General features: G+C 37.1%; 1 long non-coding RNA gene across 4 annotated transcripts in view; it reads right to left on the reverse strand.

Annotated features, from left to right (window-relative positions):
* Window positions 1–26,272, reverse strand: part of LOC139828910 (uncharacterized) — a 214,144-nt gene extending 187,872 nt beyond the window's left edge. For all 4 annotated transcript variants that reach the window (XR_011740974.1, XR_011740976.1, XR_011740973.1 and 1 more), the window contains exon 1: window positions 26,186–26,272. This is a non-coding gene — a long non-coding RNA (uncharacterized lncRNA). The remainder of the gene's footprint in view (window positions 1–26,185) is intronic.
* Window positions 26,273–26,503: the final 231 nt, after the last annotated feature.

A 26,503-nucleotide genomic window follows, 5' to 3' on the forward strand; every position in this document is an offset into this window, starting at 1 on the left:
AAGTAACATTCCAAGAAGAAAACAAAATACAGGCTTCAAACACTCACACTGATCTTCACAGCATATGCTGCACTACTAGTATGTTTTTATGTAGAAACATTTTTCCAAGGCCTTTTTTTTTTTTCTCTTTATTCCCCCACACCCAAAAATATTTTATCTGCCTTAAAATAAGGCTATAGAAACCTGATGGCTAGTAGTAGTATGATTGTAGTAATCTGGTTACTATAACCTGATGTTGTGGCAGATACATGCCCCTCTAGTATTGTGTAACATAAATAATCCTGAGTTTCACATTTTAGAAATATTCCAGCTTTGAAGCTGACATTTTGCAAATTGGAATACTAACAATACTCAAGTTCCAAGTTCACTAAAGAGAAAAAAAAACCAGTATTATCTACATAGTAATGGTGAATAATTTATTCAACTAATTTCTACAAGGAAAAACAAAGTTTGAAAAAAACCCACACAAGTAGTTTAAGAGGAGCACCCAGACAACAGGAGCACTCAAAAATGAAGTGATTACAAGATCAAGATCTTTGTCTAGCCTCTATAATCTTTGCCTCAACCATAGCAAAGGCTGTAGTAAAAGTACAGGAACATCTACTGTAGGTCTTTCAGTAGATGCCTGACTGGCTTTGTAAGATATAAAGTACTTTATAATATCACAGATCCACCAACTTTTGTCAGGATTGATATAAGTTTGATAAGAAATACAATCATTTAGAATAAAAGAATTTAGTTCCATTTCCAATGGATTTTTTTTTTTTTTTTTAAGAGAAATTATGTCTGTGGAAACTTTCTAATTCTGGAAAGAAAGTTGTTCTGATTAGTTACTTCAAAACACAAAATTATGCCAACTATTGCAACTGTGCAAGGAAATATAAGGAGTCTAACTCCACAAAGCCTGACAACATAACACTAAGTGAGATTGCCATGATTGAGACCACAACCTCAGTTATGAGCTTCAAGCTGCCAAAGCTTTAGACCTATGTTCTCCAGCACATATTCCTGTTGAGGACTCCAGCTTCAATATGGAATTGCTGGTGCTCCCATGATTCCTGGTGCAAATCTAGATCCAAGACAGGATCACAGGATTAGAGAACAAATTGGGTTGGAAAAGACCTTCAGAGGTCATGTAGTCCAGTCGCCTGCTCAAAGAAGTGTCCCCTGCAATGTTACATCAGGCTGATCCAGGCCATACCCACTCCAGCTCTGGCTGTGTCCAAGGATATTTATTTATCCTTTTATCTCATAGGATGGGTGTTCCATCAAGCTAATGCTGGATCATGGAGTTAATACAACTCCAACTTCCACAATAGAGCACCTGCAAACAAGCAGGGAAACTCATATTTGAAGGGGAACCCAGGCAGGCAGGAGATCTAACCCAGGAGTTTTCTGAGCCCTAAGGCAGCCCTGAACACAGAGTTACCTGGAACCTGCAGCTCACAAACAGCTGTCTTGGAGACTGAAATCTGTAGGTATTTCAGAGGTGCAGGAAAGCCAAAACATGTGGTATTTAAGACCTTACTTTCCTGTGAACTTGTAGTTTTCCACACATCCCTGATTCACTAGAAAACTCACCAGCAGTGACATGTATTGTCTTCTGAGAAAAAGAACATTCTTCTACCAAACATACTTGAGTATATTAACTATTGCATTTTTGCAAATGTGCATTAGTAGCTCTACAGTGTCATCCTCAGCAGGAATGTTAGCACTTGATGAACAAAGAACACTGTATTTATTGAATAGAGACATATAGAAATGACAAAACCTGACTGATTTACTAGCAAAACCAGATTGCAATTCTATTCTAATGTAACTGCATTCTAAACATCTCGTAGAATATGTGTAGACTACTGGAGCCAGAACATACAAGTTTCATATCCAGTTCTCTGACAGTATTTCCAGGCTTTAAGATGTAAGGTGGACACATAGGGCAAACTGGCTTCAAAGTCCAAAATACTGAGCTTTTACTCATCAGCTACAGCAGCTATTACAGAAGCTCAGTACCTGAAGAAAAGTCAGATCTAATATTTAGACAGCTGATATTGTCATTATATGCTGGTTTAGATTTATAGATGACACATTGATCTACTACGAGGAGCCCATAGTAAACGGTTAAAGGCCAGAATCTTCAGTACTTCCTCTCCCTGTCTCCTCCCCATAAACTGCAAAACATGCAATGATGAATACCAATCTGCTTCCACACCACTTGAAACCCTGGTTGCACGGCCTTATTCATCAGAGATAAGAATTTACAAGCAATTCTCAGCAGTATACAGGCACCCAATGCCTATATAATCTGATCAAAAAGATGAGAAATTTGGACAGGATTTCAAGTCAAGTTGGGCTTTTTGTTTTCTTGGTAGTTTTTATTTATTTGGGCGTTTTGATTTTATATTTTTTTAAATCCTTGCCAGCATAATCAGAACTTTAGCAAAACTTGCTGACACACACTCATTCTGCTTAGTGGCCTCTGCAAGACTCAGAGTAAGGTGTTTTACTGCCTGTATACAAAACTCTTACTAAACACACTGTGACTAGTTGTCACGCTTCAGCATGGGACCAGCTTTACTGACCTCATATGACGTTCTCACGTATTGGTCAAAGAAAGGTTTTCCTTATGATCCAATTCACTAATATTTTGATGGTGCTTTTCAAACTCAGCTATACAAGTAATATGACCCCCTGCAAACCATAAAATAGAGGATTTCCAACAATCGTCAAAGGAGCAGAGAACTGGGAAAAGATTGGGAATGCGATAGCAAGGCAGATCAGAGACCAATGTAGCAAAAGGTTATTCCCTTTGATATTCAACACCACACCATTTCAAAGGAGATTGACAAGTCAAGTTTTAAAGGTTCCCAAAAGGAAAAGGGCATCAGTGCAGCCAACTGGCAAAGCTGCTACTCTGGAGATGAGCAACAAGACTGAAAGTTGGGGCTTCCTAGAGAAAGTTACATTTACTATAATAGTTTCTCCAACTGCTTATTTCCCAGTCTCCCCACAGCCTGCATGTAGTTATTTCTTTGTATCTCTATTGCCCTGTTAATTTCTGTTTTTATTGTCATTCATAACACTCAATGATCCTCGTCTAGTCAATGTTTTACTTTTAGCAATCTTTTCCACAGACCTTGGGAATAAACTAAATCAGTGAATATAATGAAGATAATGACACTTTTCACTTCTGATTATTGTGTTACAAGAAATTGTATGTTAAGGCACCATTACTCTTATTTCTTAAGTAGTTATCACATGTAGCTGCTTGGCCTCACTTCTCAGACCACACACAATTTCCCACTCCATATCACAATATGTTTAATAATGAATCGGGTAGTACACCCATATCCTTTTAGCCTTCAGTAGTAAACACGGTACTGTAACCAATGTCCCAAACCGTTATAAGAACATCATTTGTCTCTATTTTCAGAATAAAGCATTTCCCTTTGCAAGAATGAGAGTGCACCGCCATTTATTTTATGTTAAAGACATTGGAAGGTATATTACTCCCATACATGTGTCTGTAGGAGTTTTCCAGTTAGGACATTAAGTATCAATAACGTATTCCACAGGATGGAGTCCTATAAAGACACCACAGATCTGTCATCAGAATAAATTCCAACATTTGACACTAAGAAAAATGTCTGACAGATCGTTTTGGAGAGATGCTGTTACCACTCGTTTCCTATTCATAGGCTGGTGTGTGCCTATTAGCTTGTTAAGACATCATTAAAGCTTATCTGTTTTCCTAAGCCTTTGGAACTGCCTACTTTGAAACATAAGACAGCTGCAATCACAGCTTAAAAGACTCATTTATCCTCAAACTTCTGCTCTTCCCTAAACATAAGACCTTTCCTAGTGTGTATACTACAGATTTTTTTTCTATAGCTTCTTTATATATTTCTCAGCAGATAAATGGGATTACAGTAGAGTGCAAGTAATCCACTGACCATACTGAGTTCTAATATATTTTAGACTGTATTCCCTGCCTCCACAATATCATACCAAGAAAGGCAGGGACACTCAGGGAAAACTCTTGTGTAAATTTACAGTGAAAGCAGATGAATAATAGTAATTTGAAGTAGGCAAGTGTCATAGTTCTTTCTCTGAGCTTCAGCCAAACTGCCCCTACTAGACATAGCTTCAAACGATACCATGGGCCCCTGAGAATGAGAACATAGGTCAAGAGTCAGACATGTCAATCGGGAGATACCTTGGATGTTTATACATTTTCCAGTGAGACTTTATGAATCAAGCACTTTTTGGGGAAGCTTCAGTTAGTATGCTGCTTTTTAACATCATACAGCTAACAAACACCTAGAAAACCAAAAATTGTCCATATTAGACAAATTGTCCATTAAACATATTTTGCATCAACATATTCACAAAAAAATAGACGATAACATAACAAAGAGTACAAATATGAGATAATGAATATTGACTTTGATTAACACAAGAGACCTCAATCACAACAGCAGAAAAAAACATCTTTAGGATCAAATTCAATGGTAATTTCTTTTATTAAGCACTGTAAATTAGAGAAAAACTTTTGTTTTTCCCATGTTATTTTCATCTGATTTTCATTGTGGGTCTCCTGAAAGTTAACAGCCTATACAAGATTTACAGGAAAATACATACAACTCCTTTATCAGTTCAAGTTTATCAGGAGTGTTTCAATATTTTTACAGTATGACTATTCACCTGATGTACTTCTCAAGAAATAAAAAATCATTAAGTAGCACTCAACACTATATTCAAGTAGTCTAGGCTCTTGAATACTTGGTTACAGAAGAACACTTTAAAAATTATAGAATTGCCTAGTTAAACACAATGTATTAGTTAAAATCACATGAAAGAAATAGGCCAAAAATCAACCACATCAGAACCTAGAAAGCACTCAAAAAGACAAAAACAAGATAGAAAACATCCCCATTTAAGCTAATATGGATTTTTCCTATCTGCTTTCAAAGTGTGAATTTGCTGATTCCAAATACTGTTTTTCTCTAGTACAGGAAAGCTATACAAAGACATCCATATTTGTGGGCCTCTTCCACTAATTAACATATGGTCACCAAGTGGGAGTTTGTTAATTTATCTTAAAACGAAATTACTCAGATAAACACTAATTTTGAGCATTATTTCTTTGCTTTCTTCAAACCCTAGATTTGTAAAAGCTGATTTTAGATACTCTGCAGAAATTCAGAAGACTCATGCTAAACTTCTGAGAAGAATTTGAACATGCCGCTCATTATACAATGCAGAATTTGCACTAAAAAAGTAAAAATACAGACACTCTTAGGGAATGAAGTGAATACATAATAAATTCATTGAAGGCCAGTTGTCCTTTACCCACATTGTTTCAGGAAAAGAACAAGTCAAGAGGAAATAAACGTAGTTCATGTCTGTCTTCCAGCAGTTTTACAAACACTGAAACTATAATACACCCCCATTAGGAAAGAGGCCTTGTTCTTAATGTTCACCCACCGTATTAATGTACAGTTAGATATCTTTTGTGAAAAAAAAGTGCTTATTTGGACCTATTTGTCCATTATGAACAATTACTTCCAAACCGAAAAGAAATAGCATGACATCAACTACAGTGAGAGAACCCTTGATATCAAGCAGGAAAGTGAACATGACTAAACTCCCAGATCAATGAGTTTGGGTTTTTTTCATAGCAAGCACAGTGGTAATTCTGAAGCCCTTTTGGTACTGTCTTCTTGTACAGTTTTAAAGGCAATGTTTTCTTTAAGAGTTTCAAATCCTTAGTGTTGCTGATTGCTCTTGCAAAGTTCCTCCTGAGCATCTTCAGGGTAGTCCAAGTGATCCCTAGCATTTCTTCTTTTTATAAACCAAGCACTTATCTTTGCTTAGGGAGGATGGAGGAGGAACTTCTCTCAGTTAACTTTAATTAACCTCTGTGAAGCTCTTCTGAATGCAATAGAATTTGACATTATGACATTAAATGTGGCAGGTCGAGCTTCACAAAAGTCATACAACTTTTCTCAGCCTCTTTAGTCATATAGTTACCACTCTTTACAGTGTCTTCACTAAGATTTTACTTTCTGTTAAACTAAACTATTTCAAGTTAACCCCCCGCCCCTTTATTTATTTAGTTAGTTAGTTAGTTATAAGGAAGCTAAGAGCCAATTCTAGCATAGATTTTTAGAGACCAGCTGTCTGCTTTACCTCTGTGATGCAAGTTCCTTTTAAGCAGCATCTTTAAATGTAGTTTTTAAATTTAATTGGTCAGTCTTCTCTTACAAGACTCATGTGTTAAGTTTTAAGAGATCAACTAATTGACTTTCACAGTCCTAGAGCCCTTCCCAGCCAAAACTAGATTAAACCTTAATCTATTAAAGCTCAGAACTCATGTCCCTTTTTTTTCATTTCTATGTTTAGTTTCTACAGAGGGTTAAATTTATTGAAATTAGTTATAGTGTATTTGTATGTATGTGCCTAGCTAAAACCGACCTGTCACAAGCTGCCTTCAATTAAATGCTCCATTTTCATGAAAGAATCCATGAACATGGGGGGCAGGGGCAGAGAAATCATATCCCCCAAAAACCCACTGAGGCTGTGTGGTTGTACTGTTCTTCATAAAATAAATGTATACTTAAAAATAAGAACATCAAGCATTTTTTTGCTTGGCTTCTGCTTTCTAACCCCTCAGGTTGTTCTTCACATCTCATTATTTCATTGTTCTTCACAAGGTTTTATAAGAGTAGGTAAAACTTCTCTCTGAGAGTGAGGTGTTTTCATAGTCTTTCCCTTTTTTCCCCACATCCCTGAATATTACAAGTACAAAAGATTTTTAAACTGTCTCCTAAGATTACTTCAGCAAGTGTGCCTGTTCAAAAAATTATTTTCACACTGGAATGAAGAGTTTACTGTAAAGTCAGGAACAGGCAAAGAGTAAATGAAATACTTGTTACCAATCCAGAAGGATCCTAATTTTTTTTTTTTTTTCCATTTTAAACAAAAAAATCTCCAAAAAAAACAGAGCTATTCCTTTTTCAGCTAGGGTAGAATAATAAGCATGCCACCTCCATGATGAAATTAAGAGCACCAATTAACCTCTTTAGGAAGAATTGTCAGTGCTAATGGAATTTGTATGTTTTCTGGGTTTACAAAGTTCATTAAAACTAAAATTTCTGACTTCTTTTCTAACCTCCAGACTAGAGAATGTAGAAGAGAAGGGAAATTTGAGAAAATTACACCAAACTACACACATACAAAGCATGACTACCTTCATCTACCAAACAAACAAACAAACAACAAAAAAATCATAGATGATAAATATTGAATTTTCTCAGCAGAGAAAATATGAAAATCAGATTATCTGCTCTACCTCATTAAAAAGAAATAACAGCAGTAATAATTACCTTTACATAAAGAAAACACATGACTTGGTCAACATCAAAAATATTCATCTCATTCTCATACTTGTGGAAGTGCACAGAACACAAAAAAAGAAGAAAATTATAGCTACAGAATACTTATGATGAAAGGCCTTGAAATGTGTGTAATTAGAACCGATACTAATACAATAGGCTTTCAAATGATATAAGCCTTCAAATTTACTGGGTCTTTCAGTCAAAACAAATACCCATAGGAAAGCCCATGTTTAAGTCATGCAAATACCTATACTTTCAACCCATGTATCAAAGGAACTACTTGAGACATCTTACTCTATTATGTCAATTCCTTTGTGCAAATAAATCCAAGGGATCAGAAAGTATGGTGTTACACATAGAAAGAATCCTTACTAAACTTATAATACAGGAAAATCATTATGAATTTAGGACTCCTGACAGATTTTTCAGTGTGCTTAAATTAGGTCAAATATATCCACAACAGACCTATTGAGCAAACCTTAGAAATATCAGGCTAATTTTCATTTTCTATGTTTGTGCTGGAAGTCTACAAGCTTAAAAACTCAGCTCAAGAGCAAAAGTTTCAATCTTTAAGGTAGATAGATGAACTGTAAATAGCAGAGGATATGAATAGCTAAATAACTTCAGTTATGCATTTGAGATGATCCCTACAGTACCTTGGAAAGCATATTAGGTAAACCTACTTTAAATAATGTCACAGAAAGAGGTCTTCTGCTTCCTTCTCAGCTTTCATCCCTGTACACAAATGAGCAGTACGTTAGATCCAAGAAACTTCACACAAAATTCTGTCATCCCAGCATTTGCTTGGTCAACTTGCAAACTGGCAGGCAAGCACCAAGACATACTGGATATCCTGGGAGCCCCATGGGTCAACCAAAGATACCGCCAAAGCAACTGCAACTCATGCACGTGGAGCAATTTCCAGATGTAGGTTCCTTTCCAATCACTATGATCTGTCTGACAGAAGTGGTCCTTACAGTAAGAATTTATTAGTTCTCTGAAAACAGCACAAACTTCTGAAGAATTCAGGCAGTTGGAAGTTCTGCTGAGTAGACATGCAACAGCAGCTATCTTGAATGAATACAACTGCTAATTTTCTATGTTCCCCTTGCCACAGACAGGGTCAAGGATACCACTGGGTCGGTACCAAGGGGTAGGTAACTCTTATGCCCTTGGCTCCATCTGCAAAATACAAGTAGCACCAGCAAAATCAGAAAGATGCTCTCCCTGTATGTGTCTCCTGATGGGCAGTGAATTCTCATTCCCCAAAACCTGTCCTTAATAGAAATGGCGATTAATGGAGACAAATAGTATAAAGACAGTAAACATCTGTTATCACAAATAGATTGAATTAAGTAGCAATAAATGGTCAGGAAAGTATTTGAGTGTAAATGAAGTTCCAGCTTTGCCTTTTCTAGCTGATTTACTAGTTCTGGAAAAAAAGCCAGAGTGAAAACAGTAAAGTTACATTTAAAACCTGAGGGAACTGAGCTCTGAGAAACCTGTGGTCTGATATGAACTCGGGCTTAGAGGTGGGAAGCAGAGGGCTGCTTCATTTCTCATCGCTCATGCTTCACTTGGTTTTGATGCTAGAGTACTCAGCAGTTTCTATCTGCAGACTTAAACTGAACACATTACAAGGGCTAAATCATTGCAGCCCACTGTGTTACTCAGATCACTGGCTGGGCAGACAGCTCCTCTTTGCCTGCAGCCTGCATAAACTTAAGAGATCTGGTAATGGGAGAGAGTCATGAGAGAGAAAACACAAGCACAGCATGCTCAAAGCATCTACTTATGTAGTGCTCTAAGCTTAAAACAAAACCCAAAGGGAAACACTGGCCCGCCTAAGTAATTTGGCAGCAAAATTTGTGTATCATCTTAAAGCGCCAAAAAACTTCGCAGTAGAGGATTCATTCAGCCACTGACAATTTCCAGCACAGCTAGCTGGTTAAAAAACCCAAGTAATTTAGACGTCCCCTACATGGGATTTGGCTACTATCAGTCTTTAAATACCTCGTCAGGTCAATCTGGCACATAAAACAAGCTGTAAAGAGCTATGATTCAAGCACTTGTACTAGCAGATCCCATCCCTTTTGCCAGGGAATTTGCATATTGGGGATGGCAGGAAGGATTAGACTATTCTTCTTTCTTGGAAAGAAATAAGAACGAACAACAACAAAAAGTAGATAAATGAAAAAAAATTAAAATGGCTTGCTGAAATGACAATGGAATGACACTCTGATGAAGTTCCTGGCAAGGAAAATAGCAGTTTCAGGTAAATTACTTTCTTGCAACTTGTGTCAAAGAAAAAAAAAACAGGTGAAACAGAAACACTTCAAAAAGTTTGCCACCAGCAATCTAAAGAGGGGGTAAAAGCTGGTGGAAAAGTTTAATGTCTTGTCAATAAAAATCCTTTTTAGATTTTTTTTTCTCCAATTTGTCAAAGAATCATTTTCACTGACTGCTGTCTTCTAACACGCTGCCATTCCTTCCTTGAATGGTACTGTCTGAATACTTAAATAAATATGTTGACTGTTGTGTCACTCAGGTCCCTAGTAGAACAGGTACAGGTAAGATTCTTGTTGAAATCCACTCTGTCAATGTGGACATTTTGACATTGAAAAGTGCTCTGGAGACGGACAGACTCTTTGAAAAGCTGTATCCAACTACATGGTATTGTTATTATTATTCCTCTAACCACTCTTTCCCCAGCCTTGCTTATGAGAGCATTATGTGAAACATGGTAAGCTTTGCTATACCCAGTGACACCTATCACTGCTGCTGCTTTATGGCAAAGGCCCTTCAGCAACCCTGTGAATAGACTCGGCTGCTCCAACAAGATCTCCTGACAAGCATCTAATGGCTCCTATTCATGTCCGAAGTTTGTTTTGTCATTTGCTACCATATTCTTTCTAGAAATCAAAGTAGTGCTATGACTGATTAATAATTTGGTGGCTCCTCATTTTCACTTTTAAAAGATCAGGCCCCATTCGCCTTTTTTCCAGGTTTCTTATGTACCATCTGTGTTTGCAAGGTATTATATTAGAGTTATCTTCAAGTGTGGTGTTTCATCAGCCAGGTGATATTTTATGTTTAAACATAAAGAGGGTTTTATGATTAAATCCAGTATGTTTAAAACACCTAAATTAGCTAAGCAAACTGCTACCTAAAAATGTTTTTGATAAAAGCAAAACTAATACCAGAATAAATGTCCAATTAGAAGCTGACTACAGCCGCGTTAATTTATGTCAAAGGATAAAATTAAAAAGGTACCTAAACAACGTATATCTATTTGGCTTGTTTAAAACCTGAATGATTATTGACAGTAACACATAAAGTTACAAATGCCAGCAGGCACGATACTTTCTACAGCAGGGTAGCATCCTACAAAACCTGAGCACAATGCAACAATTAGGGCATGTGCTTCCACATCAAGGTGGTATGAAACTCTTCAGTAAAAATACCCCAACTTATTCAAATTATTATTTGCCTCACAAAGAAGACACTTCTTCAATTTGTTCTTTTCAAAGGCATACACAAGAATCACATATCTCCTGTTCCTAATGTCTTTGACTACAGACAGATTATCCCTGCTGCCTGTTTTAGGAGTAACATCACAAGTAGTGGATCTACTTGCAGCATACAAAAACCTGAAAGCCGAAGTGTTGTTGAGTTCTGCACACCGGGAAGCCATAATTATTTTTCCTACACAGGGGAAATAAGCTACCACAGTCTAGCTGGGAAGCGAATTCATAGGCAGGTCCGCCTTCTCTTTTGCTGTGCATTAGTGGTAAGCACTTTCACAGATTTCTTTTACGACATAGCCAGTCAAAGAAAATATATCTGTCTGCAAGTGTTTCTTATGAATTTCTAAAAGACATTAAATATTAAAGCTGGTTAAATGTGAAGAGAAAAAGATACAGGGGAAAAAAAGGGACACCACTCTCCAAGAAAGCAAAACTATCTCCACTAGACCTCAAGTAAAATATATTCTAGAATAACAACTCTAATATGCAACACAAACTGTTTACAATTCATCTAATTTAAAATTATATGGACCTGGACATTTTTCTCATGCTAAAAAAAATCTTCGCTCCCATGATAGGTCTATGATCTGTGAGCCAGACTGATCCTACATATATTGAGAAATGGAATATAAAATAAGAGAATTCAAGGCTGGGCATCTTTTTCCATTTTAGACACTTGCAATATTGAGGAAACTTTCTCAAGAATTTGTAGAAGTGAGAGGAGCTGTAGTTTTCACCACTGCAATGAAAAAGTGTGCCACAATTTATTTGTAGAAAGCCCAGTTCTTTTTGGAGGGTTGCTCTAGCCACTACAGTTGCTTGTTTCAAATGAGATTTTTCACACTAGCAGATATCTATACACATCCTTACAGAGGAATAATAGCACGAAACTGTACAAAAACTAACTTCATAAGACCAGAAGGATGCTTTGCTTACCAGACTTCTGCTGTCGCTCAGGTGGCTCTTTAATAGTTAGCACTAAATTCTGAATTACAGCTTTTGGCATTATGAAATACTCCACAGAATAAGAATATACTAACAAGCAAAATAAAGCACTGTCTTGGTTGACACATGAGGAAAAACATTTATCATGGAGACCGCTGAGACAGGAAAAAAAAAATGCTAATCTCTCTAAAATAATCACTTTAAGTTTTTAGTTTCTTTACTGCCACCCATACCACTATCTGTAGTTTCCACTTTATAAGCCCAGTGACAAATGTATGTTTTCATGGGCATTTAACTCCCAATTGCTCAAAGGATTTATGAACCATAAGTATTTTTACAAGACAATACAAACACAGTAGGATACAGGGGATAAATTAAGACAAATTGAGATGTAAGAAACAGAGGTTTGCATGGGGTCTTATCTGTATAAGTTCTGGCACTAGAAATCAAAGATGAATAACTTCTGCATTATCTATCTGGATTGATGTTGATAAGACTCTACTACAAAGAGCAACTCCAGTAATTTCAGTGGTGGTCTATCAACTTACAGTGTCTTACAAGCGATTCTAAGAGTTACAAAGGTGGTTACCTAGTGAATGATTTCTCCGGTTGCAGTTTGGAAGTGCCTTTAATGTTAACACAGAAGTTACATTTACAGAAACTTTCTCTGGCAAAGTGGTTCAGCAACTCTGGAAAGGAGTCAAGATCCAGCTGTGACTGAAAATCTTTGTTGTTAAGATTAAATATATACTGTGCCTCGAAAATATTTTTCTAATATACATTTGTTTTCCTTCCTCTTCCATCCATCCAGCTCTTCCGAGTGGTCCCACTGGATGCATAATCTGGTCCTCAATCTCAACATCAGGCACTAAAGAGATTTGGCTCCTTGTCTCCCACAGCTGCAGGCTGTCTCATTTTAGCCCCAGCTCACATCCACTAGCAGGAAGAGTGTATAAGATGTGGCTGTAGCTTTCAAGCTGGGGCCCTGAGCCAACTACAGCAGTTTTTTTTAATCTGTCAATGTGTAGACCCCTAAGCACTTCTGATTGTTTGAATTATAAACTCCCTAAGGAATTTTGCATTCCTATATCACTGCAGTGCATTCGACTTTCCTTTTCTTTAGCACTTTTCATGTAATTCAAGGACCCCTAAGTGGACAATCATCCCCTTACCTGCATTACCACAATAGAAACTCATGTGCTTCACCCATCAGTGGCAGCGTACACTTAAAAAACAATTCACTGTGGGCTCAGGGTCTGCAAAACCTAAAGTTGCTGTACTGAAGCCTAGTAGGGCATCCATGCGTCAGTCTTCTTCATCTGAACAATTAATGAGGCCGCCAAATAGAGGCACAGCAGAAGTGAGGATGTCAAAGAAACTAAGTGTAGTAACGATTTTTGTAATCTAAACATCTTTGCAAAAAGTCCTTAGCATGTGGCATTACTTTGTAAAGAGAGTTCTGCGTATCTGTGAGATAATGTATTTGGCTTAAACTGGCAATGATCATGTCTCTATCTGTGTATCAGCAGACAGACACCCTAGTGATTAATTATTTTTTTTATCACATCTTTCGTTGTCTAATCTGTTCTCAGCACATTAGTTCATGTCTTTCAGGGGCTCTTCAAATAGTTTGTCCTTTAGAAGTTCTTCAAAAAGATCACCTTCAACAAAAGTTGTGTGGGCTCCCTCTGAAATGTTAACTGTCCTTAGATAACCAGAATAAAGTGTGTTCTACTAATAGTGAAAATCTTTTGTTTCAGCTCTGGACGGGACAGAAATACAATGCAACTTCATTCAAGACACCCACTAAGAGTATCAAGCTTTAGCCACTAATTTATTGAAAACAAGGTTAACCATTATATAATACGGTTGTGGAAGGAAGTATAGTGTGGCTACTGAAAAACTGTCGTATTTCTGACTTTAAAAAGAGCTGTTACACTTTTTGTCCTGAGGTCTACACAATTCAGTTTCTGAGTTACTAAAAGATGTCTTTGTTCCACAAGTGATAAGCTATGACTTATTTTTAAGATTAATATTAGGCTCTGCAAACCTATATTAAATAGGATTTAGTTAAGAAGGTTAAGCTTTGTGAAACAACTAAGTCTTGAAGTGAGATAAATTTATATGGCTCCCTTGCTAGATGAATCAGCAGTTCACAGTGATCCCAAATTTACCACTACAGAAAGTTATACTGACATGATAAAATATATAACTTGAGCAAAACACAAGATCATTACTTGAACTGGTACATGATAACATACCCCCCTACAAATCTAAAATACACTGGGCAAACCGTTTCTCCCCATTTTATAAGCCTATATAGGTTTTATAAAACAAATGCTCTGGCATTTGTGGGTGGATGGGAGGTGGGTTCCCAGGTATGGGCACAGCAGCGACTGCAGGAGGGCCCAGTGGCTGCCCAGTGGAGAAGTAGCAGCTCCAGGCAAGGAGCAGGGATTCCCCTGCAGCCTGTGAAGATCCCACAGCAGAACAGAGGAGAAATGGGAGTAGGAAGGAGCAAAGGAACAGTTATGAAATGACCATAACCACACATTTCCCTTTCCCTCCCAACCAACACCCATGGGTCAGGGTAATGGAGTCAGAAGCAAAAGAGAGAAGCTGAGCCTGGGAAAGGGGGGTGGAAAGGTGTTGCTTTATCACTTGCCTTTTTGTTTCTCGCTACTGAAATCTATTTTACTTGCCAAAAAGTTATTTTGCCAAGATGAGTCTGTTTTGCCCATAACACTAACTGGTGAGGAACCTCCCTCAGCTTTCTCATCCTATTTTCTTCCCTGCATCCTACTGACGACTGGGGGAATTGAGGAGGAGAATGAGCAGGTGGTTGCGAGTTTGGGTGTTAGTCTGGATTAATGTGCCACAGAGGGAACAGATAGATTTTGAGTAGAAATCAGCTCTGGGATTAGATGTCACCATTCTGAGCAATGTGTGCATGCACATACATGAAGTGATAATTCTTACAGTTTGGACTTCAGTTCTATTTCTTTGGGATTTTTTTTTTTCTTCTGAGAAACTGAGATTTTAGATGCAAGTTACACAGACAGATTTCACTCCATCACAACAACTGAAAAACCTAAATACAGATATAATAAACCAACATATATTAAAAAGTATTCCCATTAAAATAAAAAAAAACCCAACACAACACAACACACTGAATTTTGTCTGTGACCAATCACTATCAAGACTATTATTTACCCAGTCCTGTTTCACACATGCCTAATTTTAGGTGTGGATAATTTAATATCAAAAAATCATGTAGCCATCATGTTTTTACATGATAAGCCTACCACTGAGTTCATTTAAGGTAACAGTCGACAAACATACCTCTTACTGAAGCTGCAGGCAATTTATATAGCTATGCTGTCACTTCTACAATTATAAGTTTGTGGATCCAATCTGGTCTTTAGTAGGTTAGTATAAAGAAAGTCACACTGCAAGTTGCCACATCAGTCATGCTGACTTTATAGATGTAATCAGTTAATCAATGTCTGGTTAAGCTTTTCATCCCTACAGACACTGTGAAAGTTGACTGCAAATAAACAATTCCTGGAGTTTGTTAGAAACTAATCTCAGTTAGATGCTTGCAATATATGAAAGTTGAACCAAGAGCCTGTCGGTTCATACATAGTGGCATAACCACAGGCATGTTATCAGCACAGTTCAGGGACAGATCATGGCTGGCACATGTAATGTAGGACTAGATTCATTTTGTACAACTCCAAAGCCAAGAGCTAATCTCTTCAGAAAAAGCTGCTGTGTAAGTACATGAGTTCCCATGAAAAATTAGGATTACTGGAGTTCAGCCATTAAGAAAGTTCAAATGCCACCTGTTTGACGATAGACAGAAGTAACTGGTTTTTATATCTATCCAAGTAGTTGGAAGAAAGTCTGATGCATTTAATTCAGTTCCTCCTTACCGAGCTACACACTATCTGCTGCAGTTACTAGCCAACCTCTAATTACATGTAAGAAACCTAAGAGATGAAACAAATCCAAAAAAAGCATTACAAATTCAGGAATATTGTATTCTCACTAGATCTCTCATTAACTCTCAGTGGTCATGTTCTTTAAAATACAGCTTCATCATGGCTTGTTTGTGACTGAAATAAACAAAAACTATTGCACTAAGCAATAACAATTTCCTGTTTCAAGCATAATACCTGTGATTGAGTGATATTCTGAACAAAAAAAAAAAAGCGATTGAAGGTTTGTATTGCTCTAAGTGGTCATATGTGCAACTACAGCAAACATCGCTTTTGCAAAATAATTCAAAACACTGACGCATAATTTCTTCTGTTTTGTTTCTGAATCTACGAAATATACAACTGGCTGCCTCTTTCGTTATCAAGGCAAATTAACGTGGCTTTTATCAAGATAGAAGAACTGGGAAAATTTGAGGGAAGGACAAGGAGAGCAGAGGATTCAGTACTTCAATAAGCTGATCCTTCCAGCTTTGGGAAGGTTTCCATTTCTTCATCCTGCAGACCATGACATCTCATAAATAAGTGGCTGCAGAATTACCAGTATCACTGAAGTTCATTCAATGAGATTTGCTCTACATCCTCTTGCAGCTGTCAGTAGAAAGTTTATTGGAGAAAACCTGCAGGACATCATTTCATTTATAGGCATATTTTTAAAAAAAAAGGAAAAGAGACTTCTGTCTTTGTCAAAGAAATTCCCATTTTGGACATAAGGAAAAAAAAAAGTAAAGTGTGAATGAAGTTTCAATTCCATGCTTTGCTATACAAAGAAAATCAATAAATTGAATTAAAGAGAAATATTTTCAAAAGTGAGTAATCATCTTCAGCTGCTCTGGGAAAGCCAAGTTTTGGTCCAACATGCTTCAAATCCAGCAGCCAACAAAGACCATCTTTACACTTGCTGTCATATTAAACTGACAAGTAACACTCCGCTACTACTAAAACACAAAGGCATGCCAGATTCTACATCCCTCCTTAGAAAAAAAAAAAAAGTTATAAAATAAGATAACAGCTTTGGTAATGCTTAAAAAATGTGAGTGTTCTCCAGATCTGAATTAACATGCCTTTTAGAGCAATTTGAATTGGGGAAAAAAAAAAAAAAAGTGTCAGGCTATCGTTTGTCCACTTGCTAATAATTTCTGCTTGTTTTATTATTTCAAACGAGGCAAAAGAGCTACAGAAAAAGTTTATGGAGCTTGCTAGAGAAGCAGCCTGGACTTGGAAAGTGACAGCACAAGTCCCTAAGAGGAATGTTGTGATTATCTTTTGCTTTCTCTGTACTTGTTCTTCAGTCAACTGTGAAAGTTCATTTTTTTATGTATTTGTTTCTTTCTTGATTTGATAGCAGAAACAAGAAGCTCAAGTCACCACCCACAGCTCATTGCATTCAAATTGCTACTAACAAGTGCATATATGCCTCCCATCTTTAAAGCATTTACAATGTAAATGCACCATAAGAGATAATAACAAAGAGGAGCCCAAGACATAACTGACATCCTCCCCACCCCCTGCCCAAATGAACATGCCTTAAAGGGTCTTTGCCTGCTTTATTTACCATTTTATTTCAGCAACTGAATAATTTCTGCATGCTCACACTCCTTCCAACTAAAAAAAAACCAAACAACCAACAAAAAAAAAACCAAGCAAACAAAAAAACCCACCAAAACCTAATCACTCCTAAATCAGAGAACCTCAAAGCTTTGGAGTCAAAGTTTTAACTTCTGGTACCTCAGTGTACTCTAGAAACTTTACATCACTGAAGAAAAAGGTCACTGGATCTCAATGATTAACACTCTCCTGCTTCACTAAATTATGATTTATAGCTTGATGTCTAAAACCACTATTTTTTCCTAAACTTTTATTTTTAAATTAGAGGCATCTGTGCAATTTTATGTGATATTTCAGCTGTATTTATAAGTGGAAGCTAGAAACAGAGACAAAAGTAGATTTTATATTATTTCTTTAAAAGGTCTGAAGCCACTATAAGTTTTTTTCTTAGGACAAGAGTGAGACACAGAGTTATTAACATTTGTTTGAGGTAATTTCTAAAATTAACCAACAACTTTGCCAGAAGTAATGTAAACAATCAAAACTCATGGTAATATTTTGGTTTTAATACATATATAAAACTGAATAGATCTAAATCTTGTACAAGATTTGGACATGGTCCCGGGTTCTGGGTGGCTCTGATTGAGGGTAGGGGTTGGACCAGGTGGCCTCCAGAGGTGCCTTCCAACCCCAACATTTTTGTGAGGCTCAGTGTATTCTACAGAAATTATCCTGTGACTGACCATCCAGATTTGATAAAATGCAAATGCAGCCATATTGTGTACAAGGCATTTATCCAAACTTGATGGAAGCACACTGTAACCTTATTGAGATTCAGCACCAGCAGTTTTTTTTTTTTTTTTAAATCAAATTAGAAAGGGAATAAAATGCAGATTAGTAGGTACAATTAAAACTTTGAATACTACCATTCAATTCCACCATTTTATCATTTGAACATACTTGTTTTTACAGTTTCTCTCACTAAAAGCTTTATATCCTCTTGCTCCAGAAATTTGATTCTCTTCTCCAAACCTAAATACGAAAGCTTAGTTTTCTGTTAAGTCATTTTTCAATCTGTTCAGCTCCATTAAACCTTTTGATATCTAATATTGTGAGATAATGATGCAGTGTATGTTTTTCAGATTAACATATTTAATGTTTTTTTCCCATCTCTTCCCTGTCCACCCAGTTTAATGATATATTACATCATGAATCACCTAAATTTAAAATTGGTCAAAACATTTAAAAGCTAACAGGCAGAGACTGAGATTGCAGGACTCTGTAAAATAGCTCTCTTTTGAGACCCATACGGAAATCACAAGATCAAAGGATCAACTTCATTGCTATGCCAAACCTAATTAAAGCCCCTCAATGTGAATAAAGGACATAACACTATGGGTTTTTTATATAGCTAACTCCCATCTCTTAAGACCTGGAACATTAACTCTTCCTGACCTCTGCATCTGGAAAAAAAAAAAAAAAAAAAGGTGCTATTTTTGTTTTTGTACTAACCATCTATAAGATAGAAGTAAAATGTTAAAACCTAACTTGAAAATAATAAATAAACTGTTCTTTAGTCAATTCTTCAACACACAAATTTCTCATAAAATATTAAGGTCTTGATCCAAACCCTTTAAGTACTTTGCACAGAAGGTGTTATAAACTTGAAATTGATTCAAAACAGGTTTTAAGTGAGAGGATAAGAAGCTCCTAAAAAATCAGAAGGCCTCCACTGCCAATGCACATATTTTATTTGAACACAGTTTTCACATTACTCGCTAATGAACAGCCTAGGAAATACTCCAGTAAATCTTGGATTTCAGAAAGCATAGATACATAAAATATTTGTAGTGTTCTGTTATGTGAAATGTTTTTTCAACATATCCTTCCTGTCATTTCACTTCTGTAAAGTAATAACCATTTCCAGAGGAACAACAATGCTAGAAGCATCCAGAGATAATGAGTGAAAAGGAACAACTTTCTCTACCTAGACCATAAGTGAACCACAGGAACGTGGTCACAGCAATGAACTGAGGCCAAAAAACTGAAGATAGCAAAGCACATCAGGTACTTTCATGTATAGATCTGAGGAGCAAAGACCCCAAATGGAAGAAGTATTGACTGTATTTTGTGCATTGGTGTTGGAAACCATAACTAGTTCTGCAACTGAGGACTGTTTACTTTACCTCTGCATAATTCCAGGATTGTAGGACACCCAAATCTGGCCTGGAAGCCCATTGCATAGACTTGTCTTTACATCAAAGTGACAGATCAAAACTTTGTGACCCAAAAAAAAAAAAAAAAAACCAAACCAAACCAAACAAACAAAAAAAAAAATCACAAAAAACCAACCAAATAAACCCACCAACCATAGAGGGACCTCTGAAGGTCATGAAGTTCAACCCTCTGCTCAAACCAGAGTCAACTAGAAGAGATCAATGTTTCCACAAGCCATAACCACTCCTGGCAAGTTCTGGCAATGCTGCGCTGACTTTCCCTGCATTGTCAGTAATTTTACTTGTACATTTTTCAGGCAGAGTCAGAAAATGTTTCTAGATCTATATAAGCACTAAATCTAAATTAAACAAAAACACAGTGCTAATGCTGTCTGGCACAAAAAAGCAAAGGGAAGGGAAGAGGGAATTGCTAGAGCAATCTTAATTCAAGTCTATTGTTTAAAGGAGCTAAAAGCATCATGCACAAATCTGTTCTTATTTATTCAACCCTCCAGTTTGGGACACTTACATAACAGAGCATCTCTCCAAGCGTGGTGTAGCACAAGTAATTGGCAGGAATTGTATTATCTGCCCATCTGCTGCCATTATACTGGGCTTTCAAGCTTTCATGAATTATGTCCTTCTTAAAGGCCCAGGATTTCAATTCGTAACACCAGTTGCACTGGGCTGGAGTTGTTCCTTACTCACATTCCTAAAAAAGCACTGTAAGATTAGCTGTCTGAAGTACTTGTTCAATTGCACTAGTAGAGCTATTCAGACTGACTCTCCATTGGCAAAATTGTAACAGACTTATATCTTCCCCTCATGCAAAGAAGGAAAAGCAGTAAGGCTATGCAAGGCTATATTTAACTCTCAAGTTTTGATCTATCCACAGGCTTCTGTGATTAACATTTCCTTCCATTCTAGTTGGCAATCTGAAGTCTGCAGGAAAAAAGCCACCATTCACCACCAGGTTTCACAAAACACCCATGATCTTAAAATACATTTTAAAATTACTTTGCATTTGTGCAAAATGGGCCTTAAGAAAATGTTGCAAAATGGACTTTGGATGCAATTCTCAGCACCAAAGTTATAGTACATTTTAAGAAGCAGAGAATAAGTGTGTTGAGTTTCAAATTTGGGAGTGGCTGGAAATCATTGTGCTGCTAAGAGATTTTTTGCTTGAGTCCCATATCTCTTTGCCCTTTTTTTTTTTTCCCTGAAAACTTAGAATAAATAAGATAATCTGTTTTGATTAAGATGCAGTGTGCTCTGTGCACAGGGTAAGGGTCAAGAGTGATGCATCACTTTAATACTCAAAACAGGGCATTTCTCTTTGTACCAGAACTGTGCTATGAGTCAGCCGCACAAAAATGAATGTTAAGTCCTTCAAGGCAGGAAAACTCACAGAAACGGAGACTAAAGATTAAAATATTTCCCCCTTTAAAAGGCAAAGGATAAATGCAAATGTCTTTTATTATTTTGTTGAGGTAATCCATTGCTAAACACACTTCAGGGTTTTACCTTTTTCCATTGCAAAATATCACTGGTTTAGAACTTGTGAGGAAATGCCCTATACTACTTCTCTGTTTCTTAAATGAACCTTCAGCATTCTTTTTTTTAAACAGGTAAAACAGCAGCCTAGTAATTCAGTTTTTATCACGTGTACCCTCATTTACATGTTGAGTGGTGTTCAATCCGTGATCTCATCTTTCTCCGAAGAGATATTACTAAGATGCATAGTTCACTTACTAACTAGAACTTCCTGATCTATCTAAAAATCTTCTTGCTATATTGAGCTGAGTGAAAGTACTGGTGCTGCATCACTTTGGGATTTCTCTCACAGGAGCTCATCAAGTCTCATGCCTGTTGCTTTATTTAACTGTCACGTAGCTAATAATCCTTCTCCACATAAGGTTCTGCATTTTGCAAAAGTGCTTTTCTTCCTCCACCTCTGATCAATCTCCAACCAAGATTTCTAATGTTGTTCTAAAACACAGTGCTGCACAGCCATCATCTAGATACTTGTTCACTGTTGTTTTCTGCCCTTGTTCTGATCAAAGATCCCATGTCTCTTTTACAGAATATGGGTTGTGTGGAGTTTTGTTCAGATATCAACTTAATTTCATTTTAAAAACCCACAGTTTACAAATATATTCCTTCTGTGGGTTCCAGTCAGTTGTCACTTCCCACTTCACTGTTGCAAGCTAATGCTGATCCACCCTCTGAGGCATTTGCAGTTAAGTTTAAGACCAAAAAAATGGAAGCATCAGTTAACTGAAACTTTTTATATCCATCTCTCAAATAATTTCAATATATTAATGACCTTTGTATTTTAAGCACTGATATCCAATATAGTAAGACGTACTGTGAATACATAAAGAATGAAATAGTGACCAATATGTGCATGTATGTTGATACATGCACACTCTAGAGCGGGGTGGTCACTTACATTTTATTTGCCCCATCAATGATGACAGCAGATGTTAGTCAGAAAAACTATTAAAAATATCAATATTAATTACTAAGAACTATTATAGAGTGGTAGAAGAAGTCACTAATTGCTATTTCTGCCCTATAGTTCCTTATTTGCTAGGAAAACTCTTTTGCATAGCAATAGTAATACTGTAATTACTTTCTTCAGCCTCCAGAAAGCAAACCCATATATGGGACCTTCAGCCACAGCTAAGGGCTATGCTCAAAAACTTCTCTGCTTGTTCCAACAATACCACAGTAGTTCCAAGGTACCTCCTTTCGCCATATATTCTACCTCATAAAAAACCAACATTATCCCAGTCTTAACAGCTATGCTCTTCTTACGACTTAAATTACACTTGCCTAGTCTGCATGTGGGAGAAAATCACCACATATGATGCCATTTATATTCTAGGTCTCTATATGCATCTGCAACTTTGGATACTAAATTTCTGATTCATAACAATGGTAAAAACGTAACAACCACAAAGGTAACAATGGAATTGAACAGGTATCAGTAAAGGTTTGATTTGGTATTTGAGACTGATTTTTGATATTAGGATAGTAGAGTTGCCAAGTGGAAAATTAGAATCTTCTAAACTGTAAAGCACACAGAATTAAAGCTAAGAAAAGTTATTTGTATTGAGGTAGTTACATTGATACTTTTTTTTTTCTAAGCATCTAGGGTTAGCTTTTCTGTCTCCACAAGAGCCTCTGCCAGTAAGTATAACATTTGGTACCAAGCAGAAAAATTATAAGAGCATTTAAGAAACAGTGGGTTTGACTCTGTACTACTTGGACAACACATTAATTTCTTTTTCTAACAGCTCTGTTACTAAATTTAGCTTAAAGCATGAACTTTGCTAAAGGTAAGCATAACAAAGAACAGGAAAGACAAAGCGAAATGTATCTAGTACCTGCCCTATATCTGCAACCCTGCTGTGAGTGTAACCCCCATGTCCATTTAAGGGATGAGTTGATTCCCATTGAAGTGAACAATGACTACAGCAGACCTCAGTCTAATGCAGATAAGAATCTTACAGAATTTGTATTTACAGTGAGAACGTGTATGAGGTTGATATTTTAAAATAATTTGCTAGTTTGAGTCAAGACCAGGTGACAAAACCCAAACATCATCTGATTCTTCTATCAAACTATGCAAAGTTAAGCTGGTGCTCAGGGTCAGGTTCCAGCATCCCTGTCAAGTGGGTAGCAAGTATTTCATAGCTGGCATGCCAGGATAGAAAAGTGCTCTCAGTAACAAAATGTGCTTTTTATAGATCCTTAATGTTTTACATTAAGAAGTTTGGTCACTTCAGTACAGCTGACCAACAGCTACTCTGTCAGGTCCTGTGATTTTTCTTTGGGAAGTTTCTGCAGGGAGATCACTACTTTTACCAGCATATAAATAATCAGATCTATTTTAATTGTTTACCGTGGTGTAATACCATTATTTGGTAGCTTTTGACTTCAATATTTTATTGCTTAAAATGCACTCCTGCCTACTTCAGACTAAACAAGATTAATTAGAGATATTCTGGTTTGATCTGTTCTGTCTTTTCTCAAACTCACAAGATTGCGACCACAAATAGATGGTTTACACATCCGGGAAGATTGTCCGGGAAATATATGAATGATTTACAAACATTCAGAAGGCTTTGTGAACTTCTCCTCAACAACTCCCACTCAAGAAATTATCTCCTATCCCTGCAAAATTGTCTCAAAGGTTCATTTCTGCATGCTGACCATGTTGATGGCAGGTGACGGATGCCTGGTGTACCACTGCTATAGCTTGCCTTCTGGGGGACTTTTCTCTAACCTCCTTCACATCACAGCATCAGCAGCATGCACATGAGGACTACTGAGGCACAAAGAACAAGAAGCACAACTTGAAAAGCACCAGTCTTCTGTTTGTAGATATAACAGTCGAGGATGCCCAGCGTGAGTTTCAACCTGGCCATAGTAGCCCAGCGTGCAAAGCAGCATTGATCCCTGGCCACAAAGCCCTCACGGGAAGGCTTTTTGTTAGTTTGTATTTCTACGAGCTGGCTCTGGCTTACTGCTAGGTCCATCTTCAAACTGTTTTTTCCTGTTGCAGCATGTTTCTAGTACCTGCTGCATGGTTCGCTTGCACAGCACTGCTTAATATGAAGAGTTTATCATAATGAATACGATGTCTAGGAAGTGATTTCATCACAAAAAGTATCAAATGAAAACATTTCTCAGGTATTTTCTTATACCACTTCAAAGTCTTCATGATCAAGGCCGAATGTTCAGGTGTACAAGACTGTACAGTCATGACAGTGAATTCTCTATAAGATGTGATATTATGTGTCTCATTAAGTCTTTCCACACATATGCAGCTACTGGTTTGTGAAAGAGTTAAATGAATTAAACAGAGGACAATGTATGAGAAAATATTTCCAATAAATATTTCCCTACTTATTCCCTTTAAACAGAAACAGGAATTATTTGGTTAGCAAACCCTTTGGTTTCGTTTAACAAATATGATGTAATGGGTTGTTATACAAACAATCTGGACTTTTCTCCCAAGATTGGCCTTCTTTGTGTTTATATCTTATACCACATTACTCTTTTCTTAGTTATGTTAAATGGTAACTAACAAAAATGTGTTGTTGAATTATTAGCCAGGTAGTCAAGCTTTTTTTGTTTCATGCTGAATTTATTTCATCATTCCAAGTGGACTTCTGTCTGATTTTCAAATACTGCGGAATGGTTGCAAGTCTAGTCTAACTCTTCTCTCTAACAGAAGAAACAGGGATCTCTGTTCTGAATAAACAAAGCCTCATTATTTATTTTTTGTTGTTGTTTTAAACCGGAGCTGATGAAACAGGAAAAATGTTTCTGGATGATTTTAAATGGTTTAAAACATATGTAAATGCTGGATTAAAAGATACTGTTGAAATGACAAAACTAACTAACTATGTTTCCTAAAACAGATGAAGTTTTTACAACTGTTCAATGGGAAGAAAACATATATCAAAGGCCAACCACCCAAATAAAGAGGAGAGTCATTTACTTAAAAACTTTTTTCAGTGCTGACTTCAAAGTTAACTCATGACCTTGGGCAATATAGGAAGATATCACTGAGGAAAAAGATATGAACTTTAATGAGTATAGTGCAAGTATACTTGTACCTGCCAGCACAGAAAGTATCGATTTCAACTGAATTAAACTTTTTTTTTCTTTTTTTTTCCCTTTTTTTTTTCTTTATTACTTCACTTTGGAATTACCAAGGGAATACATGTTGATACCCAGTTTATTTCTGTAAGAATTTAACTTGAATTAGAAACAGAATCAAATCTTTAAGAGTTTGAATACTGGACTGGACCCAAGAATTTATGGCAAAATAAGCATGAATTTTTCAGATTTCAACATTCAAGTAATGAATTTTGTGTCCAAGAATGCTACTTAGCTTCACAAGTTTGCTAAGACTGCCCCGCCTCTCTTCTACTCCACCCCATTTTCTCAAGTTTAGAAACAGAACCGGGTGTTTCCTTCGAGAAACACGGGACTCTCATGCTACTAAGGAAATCCTTCAACATGCAGCATGAAAGCACAAAGTGCACCTTTGCCACTTGTTGCAAGACTGAAGACTTGAATGAGTTTCTCTAAGATGAGGTGAAGATACTAAAGGTTATTTAAAGATTGGGTCCCAAGGAAAGATTACTTAGAAGATTGAACTATTGATCTATTCTCCTCCCTGCCTCCCCTAATCTAATCTCTCCAACAATTTTGAACTCGTTAAGAAATTTCAGCTTCATTTGACAGAGAACAGGCAAGAGGTAATGTCCTACAAGTTCTGAGAAAATTTGCTACTGTGCAGAGCGTACAAAACCCAAATCACTGTCTCTAGTTAGGGGAATACTGCAGCTCTGAGTTCTGTTTCCAAGCGTGTCTGGCTCAGTTGAGCAACCAGCACACGCGAGTGGCTTTTAAAACAGCTACAGCATAAGCTGCGACTTGCTCATCGTCCCTGGAAACAGAAAGGGAGATGAGAGCAAACTCACACACAGGGATGTCAGAGGGGGGTGGGGTAGGGGGGAATTACTCACTTAATATTTAAGACTGTCAATGCAGCATAACGCAGAGCTCGCAGTCTGTGCCCAAGCAATCCACCGACTCACAGCCGTGCTGGCTGAAGCAGGTCAGACCCAAAGCTGCAAGGGTTAAACAGTAACGTTTGCCCAGCTCTGCCTGAGGGTGAGCCAGCAGGATGGGCTTGATCGGCAGGCAGTCTCAAACGCTCTGGGGTGGGCATGGGACCTGCCGCGGGTGGGACTTCCGAGGTAAAATGCTCTCTGGAAAGGCTTTTGTTCCCAGAAGCAGCAACCACCTACCTCTCCCTTGAGTCAGTCCGGCAGCAACAGCAA

This window comes from Patagioenas fasciata, chromosome 1 (assembly GCF_037038585.1).
Source record: "Patagioenas fasciata isolate bPatFas1 chromosome 1, bPatFas1.hap1, whole genome shotgun sequence".
NCBI lineage: Eukaryota > Metazoa > Chordata > Aves > Columbiformes > Columbidae > Patagioenas > Patagioenas fasciata.